The sequence below is a fragment of the Malaclemys terrapin genome, chromosome 1 (assembly GCF_027887155.1).
Source record: "Malaclemys terrapin pileata isolate rMalTer1 chromosome 1, rMalTer1.hap1, whole genome shotgun sequence".
NCBI classification, from domain to species: domain Eukaryota; kingdom Metazoa; phylum Chordata; order Testudines; family Emydidae; genus Malaclemys; species Malaclemys terrapin.
In genome coordinates this window covers 334,191,866-334,203,939 of record NC_071505.1, presented here as the reverse complement: position 1 = coordinate 334,203,939, position 12,074 = coordinate 334,191,866, and the positions used below count along the sequence as shown (strand labels likewise).

General features: G+C 42.0%; 1 pseudogene; it reads right to left on the bottom strand.

The window, feature by feature from the left end:
• Window positions 1-1,585: 1,585 nt before the first annotated feature.
• On the bottom strand, window positions 1,586-2,510 carry LOC128842398 (taste receptor type 2 member 8-like; annotated as a pseudogene).
• Between the last annotated feature and the right edge of the window lie 9,564 nt (window positions 2,511-12,074).

Sequence of the window (12,074 nt, the reverse complement as noted above, 5' to 3'; positions counted from 1 at the left end):
AGCATTGATTGAAAATCACATACACATTTTTTCTACTAAGTTGATCAGCAGTAAAACACTTATTTATTATTAGTAGATTTCAGAGATAAGACTAACAAAATATGACAGAGAGAGAGAGAGGACTTGACTCATCTCAGAGCTATTATTTTTGTACTTTGGGGCAGATATCACCATATCATTTCACATTCAGCTCACATTTTGCAAGTTGACTTTGCAACTCTAAATATTGCAAACTTCATCATTTAAAAAATATGAACCTAGATTCTGCAGAAAATTATGCAATGAATTTCCCACTCTTACCCACCAAAAAGCAACTATGTGGTCATTTACACATTCATTATATTGAATAAATGTTTATTTACCTATAAAAGTTCATTCAACAAAACCAGTGAAAAACAAAGAAAAGAAAACATAATCAAAGCAAACTGATATACTTACCATTTATATAAGCAATTTTTGGCTGGTGATCTAGAAGCATTTTACAAATAGGGGTAAATATAATTAACTCCATTTTTACAGATGGAAACAGACACAACAAGAGCAAGTGGTTTACCCTAAACCATGCTGCCAGTCAATTCCAGGACTGGGACCCTGCAGACTTACAATCCTGTACCCAACCACACTCCTGTAAACAGAACATAGAGTGTGAGAAAACTGGAGCTGGGCCAATAACTTAAAAATGGAACAATTCAGCACATTATTTGATGACCCATAGGAACATTTGCTGAATTATGTATTTGATCAAAAGTTTTCCACCAGCTCTAGTGGCTGTAGAGTATGTGAAACTGCACATGAATGTACAATCTAGAAGGCTGCAGTACTAGAAATAGCTCATGACTGCTCACAACAAGCAATCAGTTATCAAATCACATGTGCAGGGACTAGATTAGAACACTGACAATTCAATGCAGAGAGGAATTTCCTAAAGCAACCGTGAGGGTCAGTCTTTGTGCCTATATCTATCATCAACCTGGGAAACACATCCTGAGCCAGTTATGTATGAATACAGGCATGTTTCCTCCAGATCTAATCTTTCTTTGGTCTCAGGTCTTGGAGCAATGAGATGATGTTTGATGCCAGATTCGCTGATCCCTGTGTAAGTTTTGACTGTGCTTTTCTCCCCCTACCTCCAGCTCTGCATATACTTTTACTGTCCGATTCAAACACCACAAAACTGGAAGACAGTGCCCACGCTGCATCCTGTCCATGGTTTGTCACTTAAGATGCCCAGAATGTTCATGTTTGGCTTCCTTTCAATTTATTCCCACTGGTCGTTAGAAACCACAAGGTCAGATACTCTTCTTCGTGATTATAGAGATGATTTGTCCCCACCTGGATGACCAATTCAAATGGATTCCTCTGGTGATGCACTTATGGAGAAAAGTGATGGAAATAAAATTTGAATCTCTGCCAATATTCTGAGGTTGTAAAGAGTGCCAATCCTACTAATACCTAAGAGGGGGAAGTCATTTTTAATTGAGGGATAGGGTGGAAAAGGGAATAAATTTTGAGAAAAGGGGGGTCAGGCTTGATTCCAGTTCTATTTCAGGAGGGATGGCATCCCTCTGGGGTCTCGTGATATGGTTTAAGAAGTCTCTTTTCTCAGATGGCACTTTGTACACTGGAGAATCCTCACCGATGCCTCATTTAGTTTAGAATTAATTAAAATCAAGATAATGGAATGTACTGAAGGATATGCAACAACCATTACTGCACAGATTTCAAAAGTCCAGATGTAGTTATCTACCTTGTTAAGGAGTAATAATAGAATTTGAGCAGCAAAACTGGAAACAGAGGATAAGGAAAGAGATCAGTGCTTTAATGGCATTTATATAGCACCTGTCTTGGGATCCCTGAAGCTGGCTATATTTTGTTGCATCTTCTTGGTGTGACTCCATAGACAAGTAATTAATAGGATTAAAGACACCAGAGATATTGTAAGAGGAAAGAAACTCTCTGCAATGTACAGAAAAAAAAAGAGAGATCTGGGCTATGCAAATGAATATCTGCCACAGAGTTGTTCTCTGGATGCTCCCCTGTTGAGCTGCAGGGCTGAATTGCACGCAGAGTCCACAACAATGGGATAGAGGTGACAGAAGAAACCAGCACCGACCCCAGGAGCAGCCATGGAACCTTCCCATAGATTCTCTGCTTCATTTGCAGTAAGAGCGGTTGGGTGAAACTGATGATCTTCTTGCAGTACAAGATGCTGAGGCATGGTTTACAAACATCCATAGGATAACAGATGCTGTATACAGAGGAGCCAGTTTGGGTATATCTGGAAAGTAGAGACTGTGGATATACACTGTTAACATCCCCAGGAACACAAATCTTGATGTGCTCAGAGGGATCAGGATCATATCAGCGGAAGAGATTTTTCTACTTTTGATCCAGTCAAGGCAATTAATGATTGCAATAAATCCATTTCCAACAAAACCTCCAATGACCAAAATTATTATTATAATTAGTGGAATGCTAAACAGAGGCAACATTTTTCTACTCTCAGTCATCACTGCCTGCCTCTTGCGGAGTTCCAGAAGAAATCTCCCCTGGGATCAGTTGGTATACAGCTAGCTGCATGCACGGCCTGCCTGCCTTTTAACTGTGATCTGAAAGTGACCATGGGAAGCATTTTGCCAGTGCTGATATTTGGGATGCAAATCTCAGAATGGTTTAATTCTGGAATCCACATCCTACTCACACATCTGGTATTTACATATTTTCTTCCACAGGTTGGTAGACAGATGGTCAGCTGCTACTCACCATGGTTTACCCTACCATTTATATTCCTGCTTAGAGTGAGAGGTGAGACCTCTGTGGCTATGGTTCTGAACGTACCTTATACTGGGGGAGAGCGGAAATGTTGGAGAAAGTCTATGAATGTGGAGGATGTGCAAGGGCAGAGGTGGGGGGAGAGAGAGAGAGAAGGATGCTCCCTCATCCCAACTTGGGAGAAAAAAAATAAAAATTAGAGATCCATGGGGAACAGCTGGGAAAGAAAAGAGCTAACTTTGGGGATAAGATGAAGACTTGCATATAGTTGGGGGGGAGGGGGAAAGTTGAAAGGGAGGAATAACTAAGCAGAAGTAGAATATGAAACAGAAAAGTCCCTGGCCTGATTTTTAAGTGGCTGAGTGCCTACAGCTCTCATTGCTCTCAAGTAGGGTAGCTGGTGATCATAGAATCATAGAATCATAGAATATCAGAGTTGGAAGGGACCTCAAGAGGTCATCTAGTCCAACCCCCTGCTCAAAGCAGGACCAATTCCCAGCTAAATCATCCCAGCCAGGGCTTTGTCAAGCCGGGCCTTAAAAACCTCCAAGGAAGGAGACTCCACCACCTCCCTAGGTAACGCATTCCAGTGTTTCACCACCCTCCTAGTGAAATAGTTTTTCCTGATATCCAACCTGGACCTCCCCCACTGCAACTTGAGACCATTGCTCCTTGTTCTGTCATCTGCCACCACTGAGAACAGCCGAGCTCCATCCTCTTTGGAACCCCCCTTCAGGTAGTTGAAGGCTGCTATCAAATCCCCCCTCATTCTTCTCTTCTGGAGACTAAACAATCCCAGTTCTCTCAGCCTCTCCTCATAAGTCATGTGCTCCAGACCCCTAATCATTTTTGTTGCCCTCCGCTGGACTCTTTCCAATTTTTCCACATCCTTCTTGTAGTGTGGGGCCCAAAACTGGACACAGTATTCCAGATGAGGCCTCACCAATGTCGAATAAAGGGGAACGATCACGTTCCTCGATCTGCTGGCAATGCCCCTACTTATACAGCCCAAAATGCCGTTAGCCTTCTTGGCAACAAGAGCACACTGTTGACTCATATCCAGCTTCTCGTCCACTGTGACCCCTAGGTCCTTTTCAGCAGAACTGCTACCTAGCCATTCGGTCCCTAGTCTGTAGCAGTGCATGGGATTCTTCCGTCCTAAGTGCAGGACTCTGCACTTGTCCTTGTTGAACCTCATCAGGTTTTTTTCTGCCCAATCCTCTAATTTGTCTAGGTCCCTCTGTATCCGATCCCTACCCTCTAGTGTATCTACCACGCCTCCTAGTTTAGTGTCATCTGCAAACTTGCTGAGAGTGCAGTCCACACCATCCTCCAGATCATTAATAAAGATATTAAACAAAACCGGCCCCAGGACCGACCCTTGGGGCACTTCACTTGAAACCGGCTGCCAACTAGACATGGAGCCATTGATCACTACCCGTTGAGCCCGAAGATCTAGCCAGCTTTCTATCCACCTTACAGTCCATTCATCCAGCCCATACTTCTTTAACTTGGTGGCAAGAATACTATGGGAGACAGTATCAAAAGCTTTGCTAAAGTCAAGAAATAACACATCCACTGCTTTCCCCTCATCCACAGAGCCAGTTATCTCATCATAGAAGGCAATTAGGTTAGTCAGGCACGACTTTCCCTTCGTGAATCCATGCTGACTGTTCCTGATCACTTTCCTCTCCTCTAAATGTTTCATAATTGATTCCTTGAGGACCTGCTCCATAATTTTTCCAGGGACTGAGGTGAGGCTGACTGGCCTGTAGTTCCCCGGATCCTCCTTCTTCCCTTTTTTAAAGATGGGCACTACATTAGCCTTTTTCCAGTCATCTGGGACCTCCCCCGATCGCCATGAGTTTTCAAAAATAATGGCTAATGGCTCTGCAATCTCACCCGCCAACTCCTTTAGCACCCTCGGATGCAGCGCATCCGGCCCCATGGACTTGTGCACGTCCAGTTTTTCTAAATAGTCCCGAACCACTTCTTTCTCCACAGAGGGCTGGTCACCTTCTCCCCATGCTGTACTGCCCAGTGCAGCAATCTGGGAGCTGACCTTGTGCGTGAAGACAGAGGCAAAAAAATCATTGAGTACATTAGCTTTTTCCACATCCTCGGTCACTAGGTTGCCTCCCTCATTCAGTAAGGGGCCCACACTTTCCTTGATTTTCTTCTTGTTGCTAACATACCTGAAGAAACCCTTCTTGTTACTCTTAACATCTCTTGCTAACTGCAACTCCAAGTGTGATTTGGCCTTCCTGATTTCACTCCTGCACGCCTGAGCAATATTTTTATACTCCTCCCTGGTCATTTGTCCAATCTTCCACTTCTTATAAGCCTCTTTTTTGCGTTTAAGATCAGCAAGGATTTCACTGTTTAGCCAAGCTGGTCGCCTGCCATATTTACTATTCTTTCTACACATCGGGATGGTTTGTTCCTGCAACCTCAATAAGGATTCTTTAAAATACAGCCAGCTCTCCTGGACCCCTTTGCCCTTCATGTTATTCTCCCAGGGGATCCTGCCCATCTGTTCCCTGAGGGAGTCAAAGTCTGCTTTTCTGAAGTCCAGGGTCCATATTCTGCTGCTCTCCTTTCTTCCTTGTGTCAGGATCGTGAACTTGACCATCTCATGGTCACTGCCTCCCAGGTTCCCATCCACTTTTGCTTCCCCTACTAGTTCTTCCCTGTTTGTGAGCAGCAGGTCGATCTGTGTCTCTGAAAAGTTCTCAGCAAGTTTTGTTCACACCATTGTAATAAGAAAACAAAGTTTAATTTGGGAAAAAAAATAGACTGAAAAAAATATAATACAGTAAGGGGAACAAAGGAAAAGTTGAAGAGAGAAAACGTATTTCATCTAATCACATTTTAATGTATATACCTTTCTAATATATCTATTTTCTGTCCATTTCTACCACCCTGAATGCCTAATAGTTATCACCAAACCATTGTAAAAACCATGAAGGCTTTACTAGTGGAGGATATCTGCAGAGTACTACAAAGAGGACAGAGCAGGGGCCGGCCAGGGGCTCTACCACCATGTGAATTCTCCAGTCCTTGGCCTTGTGCAGGGAAATCGTATCACATACGGAATCCTCGTCTGTCCAAAATCTGGAACAGCCTCTGTGGAGTTGCTCTGTATTTTGGAGAGAGGAAGACTGCTCTCCCTTTGCCTCCACACGTCTACTTTGGCTTGGTGCTGCAGTGAGGACAGTGTTTCTGTTGTGAGGTATACGGGTGCAGCATTTTGCAATAGGCAGGGCATATTAGCCTATGCAATGCATTACACAACTGATGTGGCAAGAATCATGGATTTATGGAGTAATCTCCCCTCATTTCCCCACCCCCAGTCCCATCTAGTTCAATCCAATATGGTATCCCCTTGTGTTCACTAATGTTGATGTTAAATTCCTTCCATGCATTATAGAAATAAATGAGGGGGTGGGACTAGAGCTTTTGATGGGTGGGTAGGGGATAGTTGAGGTATTTGGCACATAGAAGGAGATGGGAAGTTCTTTGGCACTAAGTCATTGGATGGTGATGATACAAATCTTCTGTCCATTGTTTTTGGCAAGGTGAAGGTGACTTTAAATAGGAGGAAGAGAAAGTTTAAAATTCCTCAGTTCTGAAGCCTGGAAACCCAGCCTGCCACTAGCTACTCTGCAGCCCCATGTGCAAATATTGCCATTGCATCCTAACTTAATGTTTCTGCTAACATGGCCAGCAATGAAATAGTTAATCTAGATTAACACAAATAGACTTTATAGTTAAAATTCGATTGTGATGTAAACAAGCAATTAACACCTTCTTCAGAGGTATTGTTTCTGCAGACAACACTAGGACAAGTTAACGCTGGAGTTGGAGGTGTAATTTCTAGCTCAGATAGACATATTCATGCTAGCTTTGATCAAGCTAGTGAGACTAAATATAGCTGTGAACTTGTGGCAGTGCAGACAGCAGCCTGGGCTAGCCACCGGAGTATAATCCTTCCCAAGACCCTAGGTACATACTTAGCCAGCAAGCCTGTGCCACCAGGGTTACACTTCTATATTTTAGCCCACTAGCTCAATCAAACCTAGTGTGTGTGTGTCTACCCAAGCCAGAAATGACCCCTCCAGCTGCAGTGCAGATGTACCTAGTTACAATCAACTTATATTTTGGAGGTTATATCTGAGCAACCGAAAACACTAGAGGCTCGTTTTTTATAATGTGATATTACACTCTGCAGCGCAATAATTCAATACACTTCCAAAAAATCAGTTAGGAGACAATTTGAATGTTTATATAATAGCATCATATGTGAGTCCCCAAATATTTAAAAAAATCTAAAGCTCCTTCAAAATGAGTGTAAGAAAAAACTAAAAGCAAATCAATGTATTTAGCGTCTCATACAGTGCTTTTCACTCTGAGGTATTTTATAAAGGAGGTTAAGTAGCATTAGCCATATTTTCCAAGTACTTGGTCCTGCTAGTGAAGGCAGGGGGCTGGACTCGATGACCTTTCAGGGTCCCTTCCAGTTCTAGGAGATCGGATATCTCCATTAATTAAATTAAAAATTAATTAAAAAAAATTAAGGTGGAAACTAATGTTAACATGGACCACAACTTCCTTCTCGACAAAATATGGCAAATGACACTCAATTTTGTAAAACAAAGCAAGACAACAAACTAGAATGCAGACTAGATCTAGATCAGTTGGCTTCCAGTCATATGCACATTATTTCTTACACACAGTATATGTATATTTCGACTTGCCACATACATTAAACATTTAATTGAATACTAAGTCACTCAATGACACATGGCAACTTTTTAAAATTATATCTTTGTACGAACAATATTAAACAAACTAGTAGTGGCAGAGTATGAAAACTTGTAGTTGAATATCCAGTCTAGAAGGCTGCATAGAACTAGTTCAGAGCTGCTTACAGCAAGCAATATGTTATCACTGTACTGGCAGGTACTTTGACATGATCATAATTCATTCAATCAATTCAAATAAAAGGGAAATTTTAAGGAAAACCATTAAAAAGTCCACCTGTCTATATCTATTTACATCACATTCACAACCTAGGCAATCAACCTGCAAATAACAAATAACAAATAACAAGCCGTTAAAAGTATAAAATAAATTACTGTATGGGAGAGTAACTTTAATCTACTTAAATCAACCTCTTAAGCCTCGGACATGGATTTATCATCCAAATGCATGCACACCCAGCTCAATTTCCAATGTCGTTATAGATTTCAATGACAATTAGCAGAGTGAAAAATGTCTGTCCTCGCTATTACTTTCAGCTAACCCCTCACCCCGGAGAGTTTACAGCGTGCATGTAAAAGGCCAGTTATATCTTGTCCTAGCTGGGTTTCATATTATTCTAAACTTTATTTTGTTGTTCGATCCTGCTGCAAAGTAATGGTATTTGATATCATGTTCAATAAAACATGCAGGTTTGCTTCTCCACCGTCTCTCAACAGTCCATATACCACTCTTCTCCAATTCAAGACCATTATAATTGCCACAGATGTAAGGAGTGTGACGTTGTGCAGTCTATATGGTTTTATAAAAATATGATAAGTGAATATAATGTAATTGGAATATGCTTCATGCAAAAGGTCTCTTGTTAGGTATCATTACAAAGTTTATAATCTACTGAGTGTAATCATGCTATTTGTATAAATGTACCACTCTTGTATATAAAACTAGAAATATGAAATATAACTCTGAGGGCCTATTGTAATTATGTAAAGTGTGGGCCATTAAGGATGGTTTGGAATCTTGATGGCTCCCATTGTCTGCAGATGGCTGTATTTACCTGTGAGTCTTCCCGTATATGTGTGTGCTGGCAAGTGAGTAATGAAGTCTTGCAGTGACATGTGATCATGTCACCTGAACTGGAATCCATCTTTCACCTGGTGCTTTTCCAGTGAGGGGGGGTGGAAACCCAGAGGGACAAAGGGTTCCCGCCTTATGCAAAAGATATATAAAGGGGTGGAAGAGAACAAGGGGGGAGAGGAGCCATCATGAAGAATCCCCTAGCTATCACCTGAGCTGCAACAAGAGCTGTACCAGGGGAAAGAATTGTGCCCAGGCCTGGAAGGTGTCCAGTCTGAGAAAAACTTACTGAAACATCTCTGAGGATGATATTATCTGTATTTAGTTTGATTAGACATAGATTTGCGCATTTTATTTTATTTTGCTTGGTGACTTACTTTGTTCTGTCTGTTACTACTTGGAACCACTTAAATCCTACTGTCTGTATTTAATAAAATCACTTTTTTATTTAGTAATTTACTCAGAGTATGTATTAATACCTGAGGGAGCAAACAACTGTGCATATCTCTCTATCAGTGTTATAGAGGGCGAACAATGTATGAGTTTGCCCTGCATAAGCTTTATGCAGGGTAAAACGGATTTATCTGGGTTTAGACCCCATTGGGAGCTGGGCATCTGAGTGCTAAAGACAAGCACACTACTGTGAGCTGTTTTCAGGTAAACCTGCAGCTTTGGAACAAGTGATTCAGACCCTGGATCTGTGTTAGAGCCAGACAGGAGTGGCTGGCTCAGCAAGACAGGGTGCTGGAGTCCTGAGCTGGCAGGGGAAACAGAAGCGGTGGTAGTCTTTGCACATCGGGTGGCAGCTCCCAAGGGGGTTTCTGTGATCCAACCCATCACAAGGAGCATGGAAGATTGTTCCAGCAATATGCCAAGTCCGTAGTTTGACACCTAACCTTCCCCGAACATCAGGGTGTGTAGCCTCCTTTCAATTCATTCCCACTGGTCCTTCAAGTAACAATCTGAGACTCTTGTTAACAATAAGGATGGCTATCTGTAAGCAACTAGTCTATAGCCCTATTATTAACTAACTGTTTGTGCTACTATGGGACCTCGGAACACTAGTCATGGACAGGACCCCCATTGTGCTAGAACTGCAAGCTGTAATGGATTCCTCTTGTGATGGTGGACTCCACTTGTGATCATGGAAGGAGAAAAAAATTAGAGAATTTCAGATTTCTTTTCTATCTCATAGGTTTTCCAAGGGCACGGGGCCATAGTAGCTACTCCAGTAAAATATTTATTTATTCAGCAGTAGGAAGGAGAAGGGAAAGCAGTGTAGAGAAACAAGTATTGACACCAACTGTCTCTTACAGGGTGTGATCTACATCTGGGATCTTCTGATATGGTTAAAGAGGTCCCTTCTTTCAGGTAGCACTTTGTACAATGATGATTCCTCACTGATGCCGGTTTCCGTCTGGAATTCATTAGAATCAAGATAATGGAGTGTACTGAAGAATATCCAGCAACCAGTAATAAAGAGAATGAAGGTGTCCAGAGGCTGCCAGCTAGACAGATAGGCAATCAGGACCACAGATTCAAAACCAGAAACAGAGGACAAGGAGGGAGAACAGAGCTTGAATGACATTTACATGAGCATCTGTCCTGTGATCCATGAAGCTGGAGGCATTATATCTCATCTGCCTGGTGTGTCACCAAAAATATAATAAGGGGAAAACAAAACCCCCAACAAATACAAAATCTGGATATGGAGTTCTGTCACAACCCCATTAATGTCTCCAGGAGTGACGTTCTCTGATAGATTCCATATTGATTTGCAGTGATAATGGCTGTGATAAACCGAGATGTAAGGAAGTGAGGTGACAGAGGAGACCAGCACTGACCCCACAAGCTGTCACGGAACCATCCCAGAGATTCTCAGCTTCATTTGCAGGAAGAGTGGTTGGGAGAAGTTGGCAGTCTTCACAAGGTAAAAGACAATGAGCCATGTGGCAAACCAGAGACTGGCAGTGGTTAAATACATCCATAGGAAAGTGAGCACTTTATTTATTTTCTCTCTCTGGAGACAAGAGAGAGAGTGGATGTACGATATCATCCTCACATACAAGAGAAATCTCAAACTCAGAGAGACAAGGATTAGGTCACGGGGGACAGCTTCCTCCTTTTGATCCAGTCAGTACAATTAATCACTGCAATAAACAGATTTCCCACAATCCCGACAATTATTTCAATCACTAAAACTATTAGAGTAATTATTAGAAGTGGAGTCAACATCATCATAGAATCATAGAATATCAGGGTTGGAAGGGACTTCAGGAGGCCATCTAGTCCAAACTCCTGCTCAAAGCAGAACCAATCTCCAACTAAATCATGCCAGCCAGGGCTTTGTCAAGCCTGACCTTAAAAAGCTCCAAGGAAGGAGATTCCACCACCTCCCTAGGTAACCCATTCCAGTGCTTCACCACCCTCCTAGTGAAAAAGTTTTTCCTAATATCCAACCTAGACCTCCCCCACTGCAACTTGAGACCATTACTCCTTGTTTGGTCATCTGGTACCACTGAGAACAATCTAGATCCATCCTCTTTGGAACCCCCTTCAGATAGTTGAAAGCATCTATCAAATCCCCCTTCATTCTTCTCTTCCGAAGACTAAACAATCCCAGTTTCCTCAGCCTCTCCTCATAAGTCATGTGCTCCAGCCCCCTAACCATCATCCCTCTCACATTCAACAATGCCTACTTCCTTTCTACAGGTCTCATGGCAGCACCAATTAACTGATAGCTGGTTGACACTGTCCTTTTGCCTTTTATCTAGGAGCAGGAAAATACCTGAATGTGCCACTTTCCGGCATTGTTTCTTAGGATGCAAATTTTGGAAGGATTTAATTCCTCAGTCTATATCTTACCCACACAGAGAATTTGCATATTCTCTTCCAAAAGGCTGTATACAGATGGCCAGCTACATTTTACTTCTTCCCTCCACCTTTTGCCCTACCTTTCATTATAGGTGGAGCTGGTAGCACAGCCTGTTATTAAGGTTGCCTGGCACTTCTCATTATAAAACCCTGTTTTCAGTTGCTTGTAGTTTTGCTAAATGTAGTTAGTAGTTAGGCTGAAATGTTCACTGCCAGGTGTCAGCCTCAAGCTAAATTTATCTGAAAAATCTTGATCAAAATGATTCGGCTAGTTCAAGAACCAGACTAGGGGAAATTATATTGTTTTTCCCATGTTAAAAAATTCTGTCAATCATTTCTTTGAAATGTCTAGTGTCACCCTGCTTTGAAGCAGATACGTGACATTTAGCAGTGAGATAGCCTGTGTGCTAAGGATGTGCCTTTTGCTGTCGCTGGAAAAATCCGCCCAAGTTATAAGGCTCTGAAAAATCAGTTTGCACATTTCTCCGTAGAGAATTACTAGAATTTAACAGCTAAATTTCAGAAGATTCTGTTCACACTGAACCTGAGTGAGTCTCTCAGAGCTTCTAGAGCTGACCAGATTGTGTATG